This window comes from Phyllobates terribilis, unplaced genomic scaffold (genome assembly GCF_046119375.1).
Source record: "Phyllobates terribilis strain yellow unplaced genomic scaffold, ASM4611937v1 Scaffold_1__5_contigs__length_1240528914, whole genome shotgun sequence".
Classification (NCBI taxonomy): domain Eukaryota; kingdom Metazoa; phylum Chordata; class Amphibia; order Anura; family Dendrobatidae; genus Phyllobates; species Phyllobates terribilis.
Window position 1 is genome coordinate 1067947369 of NW_027362761.1, and position 16374 is coordinate 1067963742.

Consider the following 16374-nt stretch of genomic DNA (forward strand, 5'->3'; position numbering starts at 1 on the left):
AAACCTCTGTATCGATTTCAAACCAATAGGCCTAGGCCATTCCTGTACAGCTTGAACTTTAACCGGGTCCATCTCAAAACCTTCGCTGGAGATAATGTAACCCAAAAAACTAATTCTCTGTACAGCGAATTCACATTTCTCCAGCTTAGCAAAAAGCGAATTGTCCATTAATAACTGTAATACCTCACGTATGCTCCGCCAATGAGACTCCAGATCCGGCGAATAAATCAAAATGTCATCCAAATACACAACCACATTTTTGCCGATCAAAGGTCTAAGGATGTCATTAATAAGATTCTGAAAAAATGCAGGAGCATTAGTAAGACCAAAAGGCATAACCAGGTTCTCAAAATGACCCACAGGAGTGTTAAAAGCAGTCTTCCATTCATCACCCTCCTTCATGCGCAACAGATTGTATGCCCCCTTAAGGTCAATTTTAGAGAACCACTTGGTTAAACAGATCAGGAATCAATGGCAGTGGGTAAGGATTGCGTACAGTAATTTTGTTAATCTCACGAAAATCCAGACAAGGACGTAAACCGCCGTCCTTTTTTTTTACAAAAAAAAATCCAACCGCCACAGGAGACTTAGAGGGCCTAATGTGACCGGCGGCCAAACTTGTCTGTATGTATTCCTCCAAAGCCTTCCTCTCAGGAATAGTAAGGTTAAATAAACGACTTTTAGGAAGAGTCGCTCCAGGGACAAATTCAATAGAACAATCATAGTCTCTATGGGGAGGCAAAACCTGCGATTCCTTCTCAGAAAAAACTCTCCAAAAATCCTGAATAGGAACAGGCAATTCTCCCCTATCCAAAGCTGCAATACGCCCGTTACAACACTTGTCATAACATTTATGGCTCCAGGATTTAATTTCACTGGTAGACCAATCCAGTACAGGATTGTGAAATTTTAACCAGGGCAATCCCAATATTACTGGAGAAGGCAAGTTATTCAAAACTACCAAATCCAATTTCTCATGGTGAACACCATTAATAGTGAGAGGAAATTCACAGACCTTGAGAGTAATATTCTTCAAAGGGGAACCATCCACAGAAACCACAGCAATGGGGGATGATAAAGGTTCGGGTTTTAAATTGAGTCTTTCCAAGAATCCCCCATCAATTACATTCAGAGTAGACCCACAATCAACAAACACCTGAAATTCCATTAATTTTTCCTGAGCAATCGTGGAAGCAGCTAAAAATACACCCTTGGAATTTAAACAGGCAATACGGGCATGACTGACCATTTTTTTTTCTTTCTTCATACGAAGCTCACAGCCTTTAATCAAATGACCAGATTTTCCGCAATAGAAACACAAGCCTTCAGAAAATCGACGGTCTTTTTCTTGAGAGCGAGGTGCCACCGATCCAATCTCCATCGGTTCACCACTGTTAGTACACACATTCTCATAACCAGAAACTGACATAGCAGAGGATTTGCTCTCATTAACCCTTGCACGCAGTCTCCTATCCACCCGTATAGCTAATTGCATAGCCTGTTGCAAATCTTCAGGTGTAGGATAAGCAATTAGCAGGTCTTTAACCCTTTCATTGAGCCCAGCAAGAAATAGACTTTTCAGAGCAGAATCGTTCCACCCTGTTTGAGTAGACCATCGACGGAAATGAGTACAATATTTTTCCACATTACCTGATCCCTGTTTGAAACGTCTCAACTCAGTCTCCGCTGATGCGACCCGGTCAGGATCATCATATAATAGTCCCAAAGCAGAAAAAAAGCTATCCACTGATCTGAAGCATGTATCACTAGGTTGCAAAGAAAAGGCCCACTCCTGAGGCTCTTTGCGCAAAAGTGACATTATGAACCCTATGCGCTGGGATTCATCCCCAGAGGACTTGGGTCTCAAACGAAAATACAATAAGCAAGCATTTTTAAATGAAAAAAATTCTCGGTGTTCACCAAAAAATAAATCCGGCAAACATACCTTAGGCTCCAAGAAATGTGCTCCAGGACAGTTACTCACGTGCTGACGGAGCTCGGCCACCTCCAGAGAGAGTCCCTGCAGGTGTTTAGCCAAATCCTGAACCGACACCATGATGGAACAGAAAAATCTTTCCTTAGAGAATTTGCGGGCTGGACTTACTGTTATGTTCTGCTACCAGAGCTAAGGAAAGAGAGGAGATCTGTCCCTACGATAGAACTCAGCTGAATCCCTACGATGTAACAGGGAACCTGATCCTGCGATCAGACCTGCTAAAGTCCTAAGCTAGTCTGTACGGAGACCTATAGATGTGGGGAAGGAATCCCTACAAGTACTAAGGACTGGGAGGAAAATGGGACACCTCCTAACAGAAATAGTAGCAGACAGACGAACAAACAAAATATATAGAACATAGAGGTCCGTAGACCAAGCAAACTAACAGAGTTAGATACAGAGCACAGGCTAGCTAGAAAGTAGTTATACAATGAAGTCCAGCAAAGCCAGAAGGGCGGAGCAGGATTAAATAGGCCAACAAGGTCATGTGACCAGCAAAGGAAAAAACCTAAGAGCAAGGTTCTAACATAGGATGCTCCTCTGCCCCTTTCAACTCCTCTCTCCTCTCCTCCTTGCCGTCGGCCACACTTGGGGCCCTCGGAACTCAGCAGCAGACGTGCTTCGTCTTTGCTGCTCTCAGCGTCAGCACGCTCTCAACTCACAGACTAAACTGAGGTGCCAGGCTCCACCCTCCATATATATATCCCTAACGGGCTCCCTCTGGTGGTATGAGGTGGAAGGGTGGAGGTGTTTGTATGTAATGAGGGTCTCTTGTGGAGAAGTCCGTCCATGCACCCTGGGTCCTGTGGTACCTGTGAACAGCAGGGTGCCACACTTCCATCAAAGTTTTTATCCTCTTAATATATTGCAATCATCATATTATTTAGCACTGTATACTTACAATTTGTCATTTTGCCTTTTTACCCACATACTTTTTCTCTTTTCTCTGCTCTATGAAGAAATAGGAAGTCTCTTGTCCCTGCATTTATCATTCCCCTCTTCAACTACGGATCCAGCTGCTCCCTGCTCCCCCCTGCCAGGGACTTTTGCAGTGACGACTCATGCAAGGAACATTTACCTCCTGTTTCTAAATAGAGCTTAGAAGGATTCAGCTAGTCAGTTTTTAATCACATGATGTCATACACTTAATGGAAAAGAGAAGATTTAGCTGGGTAGAAAGGCAAAAAAGGGGGGTGTTTAATCAAGCAGGGGTAGGTCACATACATGAGGAATATGGATTCTGGCCCTAGTTTGGCATAATGGTTTCCGTACCTTGCCACGAGGGTTGTCACCCTAGAAAGCGATATGGCGCCCCCATTCAACGTCTGCGTGCCCTCAATTACCCTGTTATACACTACGGAAAAGTAGCCCCACCGTGAACAATCAAATGACAAAAAGGCATATGTGACCTAAATACAGAAAATCGAATTTACACACTCATAAGATTTTATTGTAAATACACAAACACAAGAAAATGAACAAGTAAGTGAAAGTAAATTTAAAGAAACTTAAATTGATAAATAAATAAAATAAAATAAAATGAAGTGCAAATTAAAGAAGTTGTTTAGTTTAGGAAACCAATTTTCATATTCCTTTAATACAGAGTTTTCTAGAGAGGGTCCCTGTCACGCAAGGTGAGGGAAGGAACAAGTGTACAACGACGGGAAGTGGGGAACAGGAGCCCAACAATTAGGGAAAGTGGGAGTGGAGACCCCAAGCCAGATCTAATATCACCCTGACCACCCTGTCATCACTATATAGGCTCCTCACCTATCGCTAAGCAGGAAACCCAATTCCTGAATGTCCCTAGAGCTAGGCCCTAGGTAGGGAGGGGTTGGGGTGAACATTAGTCAGGCCCCACTGTAACTAAAGACAACAAGGTAAACTAACATAGGGGATACATTTAGCTTGAGAAGACACCAGAGAGATAACACCAACTGTCCTCCAAGGGAAGTCCACGAAGAAACTAGCCAACAACTAGTAATTTAGGCATGTACAGAGAAACATAGAACTATCACCAGCGACTCTCTGGAGACACAGAGAGTTTTTAACTATCAAGAAAGGGTGTGTCAATTAGCAGCAGAAGGAGGAGGTCACTGCTGGGTCCTAATGGAAGAAGGATATCACTATACTACAGAGATGAGAGAATCAAGAAGGTGTCTTCAATGCGAAGCGCAGTATCCTTCTACAGCCGGATCAAGAGCGACTGTCTGTCACACTTGATACACCCTTGACAGAAGCCCCCCTTCTACGAGTGGCTTCCAGGCATTCAGGACCAAGTTTCTCAGGGTGAGAGATATGGAATGAACGAACCAGCCCAGAGGCAATCACCTCTGATGCCAAAACCCACATCCTTTCCTCTGGACCATAACCCCTCCAGTGCACCAAGTACTGTATGGAACGACGCTGGAGACCAAAATCCACAATCCTCGAAATTTGGAACTCCAAATTACCATCAACCATGATTGGGGGTGGCGGCGGCAGGGGAGAAGACTCAAAAGGTCCTACATATTTCTTGAGCAGAGACCTGTGAAAAACATTGTGGATCTTAAGGGCTTGAGGTAGCTCAAGACGAAACGCTGCTGAGTTAATGACAGCAATTATTTTATAGGGACCAATAAATCTAGGCCCCAGCTTCCAGGAAGGAATCTTCAACTTGATATTCCTGGTAGACAACCACACGAAGTCATTCACACATAGGTCTGGACATGGCAAGCGTTTCCTGTCAGCCATACTTTTGTACCTGTCTCCCATGATCTTCAAATTACTCTGAAACCCCTGCCACACAGAGGAGAGCGACGAAGCAAAACGTTCCTCCTCAGGAACTCCTGAAGCATCTCCCCCACTAAAAGTACCAAACTGTGGATGGAAGCCGTATGCACCAAAGAACGGTGACCTGCCGGTAGATTCTTGGCGATGATTATTAATAGCAAACTCGGCCAACGGTAAGTAAGATGCCCAATCCACCTGGTTTTCAGAGACAAAATACCTGAGGTAAGTCTCTAAATTCTCATTAGTGCGCTCGGTCTGACCATTCAACTGAGGATGGAAGGCAGAAGAAAAGGACAGCTGCACCCCCAGTCGAGTACAGAAAGCTTTCCAGAATTTAAAAACAAACTGGGTTCCCCGATCTGACACCACATCTGAGGGAACCCCATGAAGCTTCACGATCTCATTTATAAATACCTGAACAAGAGTCTTGGTATTCGGAAATGCTGGCAATGCAACAAAGTGAACCATTTTACTGAACCTATCTACAACCACCAGAATCACAGTCTTGCCTGCAGATACCCGTAGATCAGTAATAAAATCCATGGACAAGTGTGTCCATGGCCTGCTAGGAATAGGTAGTGGAAGAAGAGGACCAGACGGATGGGTATGCGATACTTTAGAATGTGCGCACATACTGCAAGCAGACACATGTTTAACCACATCCTGATGCTACCCCGGCCACCAAAAACGACAAGAAAGGAGATCCACGGTTGTCTTACCACCTGGATGACAAGCAAGCACCGAGTTATGATGTTCTCTAATTACTTTACGGCGCAGATTAGATGGTAAAATAACCTCCCCAAAGTGCAGGAGGAAGGGGCATCCCCCTGAGCCTCCAACACCTCACCCTAAAAGAGGGCTCCGGAGAAGGTGGCCTCACCCACCTATCCCGAAGGTGTCTATCTACACGTATAGCCAATGACATGGCAGTTTCCAAGGACTCCAGGGTTTCATACACTGCCAAGGCATCTTTCAGCCTTTCAGTAAGGCCCTGACAATTGGCTTCTAAGAGCTTTGCCATTTGGTATCAGTTGCCCACCTACAGAATTCGGAGCTATACGTCTCCACTGACTAATACCCCTGCTGAAGGCGACTTTGCCTGGACTCAGCCAAGGATATTCGGTCAGGATCATCATAGATGAGAGCCAGAGCCCCAAAAAACTCCTCTACTGACTGGAGAAAAACAGAATCCTGTGGCAAAGAGAAAGCCCAGGATTGAGGATCTCCTTGCAACATTGAGATCACAATCCCCACTCGCTGCTCCTCATCTCCTGAGGAGTAAGGACAAAGTTTAAAATATAATTTGCAAGCTTCTATGAATATAAAAAACTTGTCCCTATCTCCTGAAAACCTGTCTGGGAGGGCAATTCTGGGTTCCAGCTGGACCAGCCTACCCGCAGGGTCCCCAACATTAGGACTCTGCAGCCGCTGCCGTTGCTTCTGAACCTCAGAGCGAAGGTCAGTCACCTCCAGTGATAGCCTGTGCAGCTGCTCTGCCAGTATTGCAATGGGATCCATGAACCAAGGGAGAGGGAGAAAGAAAAAAACACACCAAAAAACACACACAAAAAAACACAGGTTTTTTTTTTTAGATGTACGGCCGGTGATAATGTCATGCAAGGTGAGAGAAGAAACAAGTGTACAGGAAGTGGGGGAAGGGATCCCAACAACTAGGGAAAGGGGGAGTGGAGACCCCAAGGCAGATCTAATATCAACCTGACTACCCTATCGTTACTATATAGGTTCCGCACCTATCGCCGAGCAGGAAACCTAATTCCTGAATGTCCCTAGAGCTAGGTCCTAGGTAGGTAGGGGATGGGGTGAACACTAGTCAGTCCCCACTGTAACTAAAGACAACAAGGTAAACAAACCAAACAAAGGGGATACACTTAGCTTGAGAAGACACAAGAGAGATGTCCTCCAAGGGAAGTCCAAGAAGAAACTAGCCTACTACTAGTACTCCAGGCATGGACAGAGGAACATAGAACTATCACCGGCACCTCTCTGGAGACACTGAGAGTGTTTTCACTGCTGAGTCTTAAAGGAAGAAGGATATCACTACACTACAGAGATGAGAGGATCAAGAAGGAGTTTGCAATGCCAAGCGCAGTGTCCTTCTACAGCCGGATCCAGAGCGACTGTCTGATACACCCATGACAGTCCCTCTGTTTGTGGTCATCATCTCTTGGCCAGAGTGGAGCGCATCACATGTAGTGTCACTCACTCACACTGGATGTCCTGTCCTTCATTTCACAGGCAACCAAATAATTTTTGATTACATATTGTTGAAGAACTCGTCTAACAAATAGGGATTGTCCAAAGCAGACATCCACTCTACATTCTGCCAGTAGTAAAAAACTATCATCCTCAAAAACTGGAGCCCCTTACTTTTTCCAAGGTGTATATTCAGTTTAATGAACAGTTTCAAAAATGTAAAAAAACATCTTTTTAGATAGGCTTAAAGTCAGACTAGTCAGATGTAACAAAAGTATATCAATGACTTAAGCAAAATAAGAGGGTGTGCAACAAAGTGAGAATATCCTCAAAGTTTTCCATTAAGGAAAATGCTATTGCATTGATCATAAGGATTTCGTACATATTTCACATATTTACTCTATGAAAACATTGAGGTTGCATGATGACTGACATGATGACAATTTTATCACCAAAAGTGGATCCCTCGATCTAAATAATAATAGTAATACAAATAATAATAATATTTATACAGTTTATTACAAGAGTATATCAACACCCTTCTCATCAGTATTGAAAACAAGGTGTAGTTCAGCTCCCCTTGTAGGAACACTGATAAAAACCATAGCAGACTTTTTCTTTGCTGCGTTTTATAGTTTAGTAATTACTCCAGAAGAGTGCAGTGTTTAAAAGTCCATTATAACTAAGCTAAGTAAATGTTTTCTAATCGCTCTACTCAAATCCTACCTTGACACTGCTTCACATGAAGAGTTTTCATGCAGCTGCTCATCACTAAAGTGTCCCTGGAAATTACTTTAAAATGGATTTACTGTTGCCTGAGAATGTTAATATTCTATTTAGCCTGAAGACTTTAATCTGCAGTTCCATCAAGTAATAGTTCTTTTGGGATATACTGGTAAAAAGTGAATACAGTGAATATGCAAATTATAAATCAGAGGGAAGTAAGTAGTTGTAAGACATTGTTTTCATTATATCAGTGATGTACAATTAGAATATTATCCCTAGTGTAAAAAATTTAGACGTAGACTTGATCAGATCATAGAAATCAGAGCAGACCCTAGTAGAAATATATTGATTTTATTAATGTCCCCATGAGCAGACTTTTATTTTTTTCTAGCACCTTTCAAAGGGTCTTACAAGCATTGAACTAATTCAGCTTCAAAGAAGTAATCCCACAAATAGCATTTAAGTGTATGATCCTTGTATTACCCTTGTACAGTATACTTTTCCCCTCTACGCAGGCAGCCTATATTCCCTTTTCTATTGTCCTCTGTTTTCTCCTGAGATCACCCATCGTATTTCTGGTCTCTATACAGTATATGTTTTGTTATCAGGTCTTTTAAAACTGATGAATAAAATTATGCTTTTATTGTTATCATTAGTCTTGTACCTTGTTCTTGTTTTTTTGTTCTTTTACTTATTAATATATTGGCCGCAGCGGACACATGAGATCAAAGGAATGGCACCAGTCCTAGAGTTATTTTTGGGATCTATTTATAAGGGATCGTCCAGTAGTGGACTTGTGCTACATTATCAAGGATCTTAAATCCTACATTGTGGCAAATATACAATAATAGAAGATATCTGAAATTCTTCTGAATTCTACCACCGCATTTCCATTTATGTGGTAGAGGTTATTGAAGTTTTATCTGTACTATATACTACCTTTGCAAACTGCACGTTTGTTGTAAAACCCTTATAAAAACATTAGGAAAAATGAACAGAAATCATTAACTTCTGTAAAAAAACAGCAAGAAGAAGAAGAAAAGGAGTAAGAAAGATATGATATTATACACATGTCATGTGCTGAGGGCGAAGCTTCCTGAAAGATGTTTTTCAAACTGGCTTTAAAGTTTCCTCTTCATGCTCCACTAATCCAGCCAACTTAAAAAAACAAGCCTCTGGGGATCCAGACAACTTTTTACTATCCTCACTTTTTTCAATCAGTAGCTCTAATGGAATCATCTAGCACAATGATACTCTGATACCTACAGTAGATGCCATGCTTTAAGGCTCGATCAGACAAGCGTATTATACTGACTTGTGCTGTCTGAGTAGATCAGACAACACACTGACCAATGTAATACAATAGGGCTGATCAGAGGACAGTTTTTTCACAATGACCAAATGTCTGGGTGAAAAAAAATCGCAGCATGCACTATTCTTTTCCATATATCGGATGAGACTCATCTATTCAAGTCTTAGTGCACAAAAAATTGGATCCCATATGGATCATCTGTATAGCATATGATTTTTACACATACATTGCAAATATTAACATAGGAAACTGTATTTGAGAGAAACTTGACAATGGACCATGTAGGTGTGAAGCATGTTGCCTGGGAGCGCAGTGGAGATTTCTTTTCTGCCTTTTTAATTTTTGTACAGTTGTGTTCAACCATTTTTGTGTTTTTTTTATACTACTGGATCAATAAAGCAATTCTTTTAAGAAGATGTGAGTGCCAGCTGTCAGTTAGACTGGTGCTATTACTGGAGTATTTTGCCGTGCACCCGGACAGGTGACCTGATTGCTCCTTTTCACATTTGCATTTGATTATGTCGATTTTAAAATAATGATTTATAAAAGAGGATGTCACTTGGGTGGCACACGGACGTGAAAACAGACACATGGATGGCACACAGATGACAATAGGAATTAAATTTTTCATAGCAGAAAGGGTAAAGAGAATCCAGCAAAGAGGTCCTTAAAATCTATCTTTATTGAATGTCCATTAAAATACAAATTTTAGAAACCCCAGACGCGTTTCTGACATAGATACGCCCTTTCTCATTGCATGAAATGAATCAGGTCGTATGTCAGGAATGAGTCTATAATGTTTGGATTTTAAAGGACATTCAATATAGATGGATTTTAAGGAACCATTTGCAGGATTTTCTTCACCCGTTCACTGAATACTTGCTACAAAGCTTTATTTGTTCATCTGGGATCCTTTTTTCCGTGAGAGAGATAATTATTCTTTTTTATTTGAAATTTTTCCTACTCTCCTTTAACCCCGGCCAAAACCCATCTTTCAAAACAGGATTGAAAACAGGAATAAGGTCAAATAAATCTGTGATACAACCTTGTATGCACTGGCAGACACAGACAGAAGAAGCCCCTATGCAAGAACTGTATATCGGCCATTTGCGGCTCAATAGCTCATCATAATGCACAATTCCATCTTCTTTGAGGGTAGAAATGGGCCTCCATACGTCTTGGGCAATGTTGATCATGTTGCGTCACTCACTTTGTATATCAGGAATTAAATGGGAAGGTAAGAAAATGGGAATATATACACATTTGAAATTAGTAGGGAAGTAATATTGCATAGGTCATTATTGTGGGATTGGTGGGGGCTTGACTGGGGGGATTCCTATAGGTCAGCACATTGCAGTAACCAATTCAGCTTTGCCATCTTATCTTTTTACTTTAGTTTAGCCATGTGCATGCAACCCAGCCTCATCTATGACTGATTTATTTGCAGGACCATGCGCATGATCAAGAAATGCTGTGAAGATCCCTTCATTTTGCTGATGAATGGCAGTCTCATGATTTAGGTACCCACTAATAATTCTTTGTTGACCTATGTGAAGATCCTGTATTGAAAGTCAACCTCTAAAAAAAACTTTAATTTTCTTATTTGTGTTTAATCATAGTTAATTGTAATAATCTAGGAATGCTAAGTCACATTTTAAAAAAATGATTCTAATAAAAAGAATTGATAAGAATTCCAAAAGTCACCATGCTTGATGGTATCACATCAGAAATACATGCGAAAAATTAACCACTTGGAATTATATCCGATAAGACATTACTAATTTTATTTGAAAATGAGCATCACAATATATCACACACCGGCACCAAGCTGGGAGGTAAATTAACATGAATCATTTTGGATCACCCTGCTGTGAGTGGAACTCAATTCAGACAGTTTTATATGAGATGTGTTTTCTTATAGCGCACGTTCATTGGAAGTGGATAATGTGCTGGATAAGTGCAGGTTTTTATTAACAAATATGAATACGCAGTGTGATATCGGCAAGGAACTATTTGGATTTTAAAATAAAACATTTCTCACATGTTCTGTAGCAATAGAGACTGGGACACTTGTATATTTGTAGACACATGAATGGATTGTGTGTGGCAGCACAATCATACAAGCAAGGGTGGACATATCATTGGTGCAACCTGTGCAGCCGCACAGGGGCCCGGGAGGTAAGTGGGACCATGTCTACATCCAAAGTAGGTGAAATTGTGCATTATGATGAGCTACTGGACTGAAAAGGGTCCATATATTGTTCTTGCACAGGGACCTCTTCCGTCTGTGTCCGCCATTGTTGTCAGGTGTGTATAAAGGTGCTTCTTTTCATTGTAACCCTGTCTGTTTCTATATATTTTATTTGCTTATATAGCACCATAATATTTACGTACATCATCATCACTGTCTCCACTGGGGCTTAAAATCTACCTATCAGTATGTCTCTGGAGTGTGGGAGGAAACCAGAGAACCCGGAGGAAACCCACACAAACACGGGGAGAGCATACAAACTCCTTGCAGATGTTGTCCTTGGTGGGATTTGAACACAAGGCTGTAAAGCAACAGTGTTAACCATTGAGCAATTGTGCTGCCCTGTTCTAGGTTTCCGAAATACAAACGAATAGCAAAGAGTACAGTAGCTACTTGTACTGTATATACTACAGAATAGGAACCTCCTCTTCCTTTCATCCATATGGTCATATCGGTAGAATATTACAATTATTTAATGATAGCCAAGGATCCACTTTATTTTTCATTGCGCAGATTTTGTTTATTGATTTATGGCAAAATTTAATGTGGAAGCTTATAAAACCTAAATCAAGTTTAAAAAAATCTGCAAATAGTGATGATAGAGCACTAAAATGCTCAAGTGCTCAGTACTTGAATCGAGCAGGTTGGATGCTCAGATGGGCTTGACTTGAGTAACATGTATAATGGAAGTCAAAGGGAAACTTGAGCATTTTTCCGATAGACCCTACCAGGATGGCTGGGGGGGGGTGCAGGAAAATCACTGAAATGGAATGGAAACAGCATGGGGAAGACACCTGGATGCATTTCTGACTTCCAGGTTGCTGAAAACAATGATGTCAGAGTGTTACTCCACTTTTACTCACTGACAAGAAAATATAGAAAACCGAAGATAAAATGGATTTTACAGGAAAAAATGTTAGGAAACATTCTTTCCTGTACAATGACTTGGATATAAGGCAAAATTAAAAAGAGAAAAAAAAAACACCTCCTCCACCCCTTAATAGCCAGGCGATCTTTCACTGTATTTCCCCATTGCCTATGACTACAGTAGATGACATAGTAGAGGGGGACATAAAACTATTCCCGCCAGTATTCACCGGTAAATATAATTTTAACATTTTACTACCTTATCTGGGCATGTGGTGTGTGTGACATGGTCTGACATGAATTAGGGACTCCGAAACTCACAAAGCCTATGTGAACAATGCAAGAACTGTAAAATATTAGAAGTAACAGTGACCTTGTATTAGACATAAAGGAGGGCCTCATACACATTCTGTTAAAATTGTTAGGTAGTGGGATCCTTAGACTAATAAAACCTATGTACTAAAGTGCAAGTGTCGCACCCCCGGGGCTATGGGGTACTCGGCAGCACGAGCCTCTTAGACACTTAGGGGATATCATGGTGGCTGGCCTGGTCCGTGGCCCAGGGCGGACAACTGAAAAGAGGGGAATGTATATTGGGATAATAGGTTTGTAAATGTTCGTGACGCCACCTGTGGATTCTGGTAAGAGGTTACCAGCGCTGCGACAGTCCACTGAGGCTGATGTTAGCGGCAGCTATGATGGAACGGCTCCCCACAGGTGGAGCAGGCCTCAGGGCAGTGTAGAGTTGTAGAAAGATAGTGGAAGCAGGAGGGAGACGGCCGGACGGTCCCAGAGGAAGTATAGGCACACACACAAGGGTAAACTTCAATACCTTTACTGGTGGTGATGCAGGTAAGGTCCAGGGCACTCAGGGTGAAGGGTACATTTCTGAACTCTCCCCAGTGAGCGGGTGTAAGTCCTCCTGATCTGTGTCTTTTACTCTCTAAGCTTCGGGCCTGCCTGGAGCTAGGCCTGGCTTGCTTCCTGCTTCCTTCTTGTACCTACTGACCTGGCGGTAGGGTTTTCTCCTGGTTCCCACTATTCCTGGTCGCTGGAGCCTTAGTGGTACCTAACCCTGTTGCTGTGGTCAGCGGTTGGTTAACCTGGGACTTGTAGTTCTCCAGGGATTCCGGTTGTTCCTACTGGTCATAAAGATCCCTGTAGGCGCGGACCCGGTGTCCGGTATATGGTTCGGGGTGAGCCTGTTATGCTCCTCTGCCCCCTATGCGTTTCTTCTTCTTCTCCTCAGTCTGCAGACTCTCTCTCATGCAGACTCCCTGAGCAGACTTTCCGAGTTCTGTCCCTGTCTGTGCCTGACAGGAACTCTCACTTGCCTTCTAGCCCGCTCCAGGCTCTCACTGGCCAGACTAGCCCGCAGCTTGGGCCTAGCCTGGCCTTCAGCCACAAAGACTTCAGCTTGTCTGGAGCTGCAGCATGGTGTCACACTGTCTGCTTCCCACTGACTGACTTCCTGAACTCCACCCCCCAGTATTTATATACCTGACAGGGCTCCATCTAGTGGACTTGGGTGGAGGTGTCTGTATGTATTGAGGCCACTTGGGAGAATTCCATCCATGCACCCCTCTGGGATCTGTGGCTCCAGTGCGCAGCAGGGCGCCACACAAGGGCTGCCAAAAATTAGAAGGAGGGACTGAAATACACCTTGGTAGACATGTAGAGGAGGACCTCAGAAAACATTTTTTCCCATTTTTAAGGAGTGGAACTGCTAGACTAGTAAAGCTTATGCACTAAGTGCAAGGGCTGAAAAAATGTACCCCTGTGGGGTTATAAATATATATTGTAAGGTTGCAGCTGAACAGGTCATGGGCGGTAGGTATGTGTCCCCGAGGTGCCAAGCCTCGGTGATGCAGGACCTGGAGAAATAGGCTCCAGCACACATAGTGTTGAGAGGTATTTTAATGGGCCTGGATTATGGGACTGGGTTTTACGAGCAGCTGAAAGAGCTGGGTGGGATTGGCTGCTCACTTGCCTCCAGTCCAGGTCTTGAAAGGCCTGATTTAAGGCAGCTGATGCTCTCTCACTCTGGCTCTCTGTTTGCAAGGTGAGCAGGCCTTGTAAGTGCTGCTCAGACCCTGCTGAAGTCAGAGAAGAGCACTTCATTTAAACAGCTGAGTCTGTCCTGTATATGGACTTGTTATTTGCCATTTTTGTTCAGTTATACCCTTTTGAACCTAGAAGAGGCTGTTATAATTAGTTTTCCTGACCGGTTTATGGACATTTAATAAACTGCCTGTTTGTTTGAATCAACAAACTGCATCCCAGGTGGGGGAATCAGCATCTACCAGAAAGAGCTAAACACTACACTATATATCAGAGAATTGAAGAGGTAGGCCTCATCCTGTAAAAATTATGAAGCAAAGCATCATACACACCCTGGGAAAATTAAGGGCAAGGGTCGCATGATTCCAATTTTGAGTGAGTGCGCCCGAGGATCCTATAAAGATTTTGAGTGAGGCCGCCTGATGACCCTTTAAAGATTTTGAGTGAGGGTCGCCTGATGACGCTATAATGATTTTACGTGAAGGCCACCTGATGACCCTCTAAAGATATTGAGTGAGGGCTGCCTTATGACCGTACATTTGAATTGGCTTTATGTTCCGCTGCTGTCATCTGGTGGGGTTGAGAGGTCTGTGTCAATACAGGCCTTGTTCATTTTGATAAGAGTCAGCCTGTCAGCATTTTCAGTGAACAGACGGATGCGTCTATCAGTTATTATGCCTTCGGCGGCACTAAAAGCCCGCTCTGACAAAACTCTAGCGGCAGGGCAGGCCAGGATCTCCAAGGCATAGAGGGACAGCTCATGCCACGTGTCCAGCTTGGATACCCAGTAGTTGTATGGCACAGAGGATGCTGGTACGGTTGGCTAGGTACTCCATCATCTAGAAAAACGTTTCCCTCCTTATCAGACCAAGTGTATAAGGGCCTGAGCGCTGGAAAAGTCTAATGAAATTGTCCGAGACCTTTGATAATATTCCCCTGCCTCTATTGGAACTGGTGTGTACCTCCCTCGTCTCTCCTTCTTGGTTGCCCGAGGATCTATGACCTCTGCTGCCAGCATTGTCAGGTGAGCATTTTTGTACTACTTGTTCGACTAGGGCCTTTTGGTATTGCATCATATAACCAGCCCTCTCTGTCACAGGAAGAAGAGATGGAAAGTTCTTGTAGCGTGGGTTAAGAAGGGTCAACAACCAGTAATCAGTGTTGGCCAAAATGTGTACAAAAAGAGGGTCCCAGGAGAAGCAGTGGACATAAAGTCAGCCATGTGGGCCAGACTCCCAACAGACAAGACTTCCCTGTACCCACCAGAAGTATGACTCTCCATCTACTCCTCCTCTTCAGCTGGTGTGGGTAGTACCCTCTGTAGAGCAGACATCCATTTTCTGTTTATCCTCCTTCTCTTTATCACCCAATCTGCGCTGAGAAGATGAGATGAGGCTGGGCTGGGTAGTATTACCCTGTGTATTTTCTTCCTCCATCTCCACCTGGTCTAAATGCAAAGCTTCCTCTTTAATTGTGAGCAGCGAGCATTTGAGTAGACACAGAAGAGGGATGGTTATACTGCTTATGGCATCATCGCCGATCACCATCTTGGTTGATTCCGCAAAGATTTGTAGAACCTCACAGATGTCAGACAACTATGCTCAGCCCACTCATAGGTTGTTATGTAGGGTTAAGCGCTAAGATTTGTCATTTATTTCTATTTTTTAGAGCAGTAATGCTATTCAATTTTCATATATTTCATGTCCGCATACTTAGCGTTGCAGTTTGCTACTTTGTTAGCTGTATATGGAGATAGCTGCTCCTAGTAAGCACCTGCACACACCTATTTCTTGTTTTGGATATGCCGGTCATTTTTCTCTGTTGTCTTCGGGTCTTGACTGGTGTAGATGGATCTTTGGATTTCACAGGGCCTTGTCTTATGGTGGCCAGCACCATGCTAGCGCATGCTCTCCTGAATCTGTCACACTGGCTTCAGTGTCGTCTCTGTCCCACGTCCTCTCCTTGGAGCCAAATCTCCCCGCGGTTTGACGCCCATGACGATTTTTTTTTTGTCTAAAATACAAAGGAAAAGTGTCATCTTTAACTTTAGCCCTTTTAGAGATTATTTCATCTTCAATTTTCGTAACTGTTTACAATAACAGTCATTTTAACCAGGGGTGCCTGAACTTTTACATGCCACTGTACATCCACCAAAAAATCATCTTGCACTTAAGT